This window comes from Physeter macrocephalus, chromosome 8 (genome assembly GCF_002837175.3).
Source record: "Physeter macrocephalus isolate SW-GA chromosome 8, ASM283717v5, whole genome shotgun sequence".
Taxonomy (NCBI): Eukaryota; Metazoa; Chordata; class Mammalia; order Artiodactyla; family Physeteridae; genus Physeter; species Physeter macrocephalus.
The window spans coordinates 102,394,765-102,395,615 of NC_041221.1; the positions used below are offsets into that span (position 1 = coordinate 102,394,765).

Here is an 851-nt window from a genome sequence, read left to right on the forward strand (position 1 = left end):
AACCCGGTTCCCCTGCATCGGCAGGCGGACGCGCAACCACTGCGCCACCAGGGAAGCCCAATAATTCTAATTATTAAAAACAGTGCTGTTTTCGTCCAAAAGAAGGGGACTTAGCCAAAAGCAATTTGTTTGGTCAACACAATGCTTTATTAGAAAATAAATATTCCTAGTTGGAGGGTTTTTTCAGACTTAAAAAAAATAATTCTTTTGTATTTCATATTCCTCTTTTAGTTATTTAATATTATTACCTTGTACTCTTTTCGATACTGAAATGTTGTGGTACTGACTATAAAATATAATACAAGTGGACTAATTGGAAAAATCTGTTACAAAACAGTAAATGCAAATATTTCGTATTAAAAATATCCTGGAGAATGTGATTTTCATATGTGAATGTGCATACATGTGTATGTGTATACAAGGTGGTAACAGAAATTGACTCTGGATAAGTTAGAGGAATTATGAGTGTTAGTTATAGACTTTTGCTTATCTGTATTTCTTTGCACAGGGGCCATGCTAATCTTCTTTGTATCGTTCCAATTTTAGTATAGGTGCTGCCGAAGCAAGCACTGCTTATCTGAATTTCTTGATTTCTCTTGAAGGAGCCTGTCTTGTTTTCATAAAGTGAACTCTGCTTCCATTTCTTATGTCTCAAGAAAAAGGTCTAGTTCTAGACTTTGTAAGATACCTAAAATGAGAGATGAAAGACAGAACTGGGTCCAAGAGACTGAGAATACCATAGGAAAAATGCCAGTGGGCAAGTTACACAGATGTGAGCACATGTACATATATGTCCGTGTACACCCACATACACACACAGACTTTTCTTTTCTCAGGTATTATTCTGATCT

At 36.0% G+C, this 851-nt stretch overlaps 1 non-coding gene across 1 annotated transcript; it reads right to left on the reverse strand.

Annotated features, from left to right (window-relative positions):
• Nucleotides 1–464: 464 nt before the first annotated feature.
• Nucleotides 465–570, reverse strand: LOC112065542 (U6 spliceosomal RNA). Its single transcript, XR_002892089.1, has one exon. It is a non-coding gene; the product is annotated as a U6 spliceosomal RNA (small nuclear RNA).
• Between the last annotated feature and the right edge of the window lie 281 nt (nucleotides 571–851).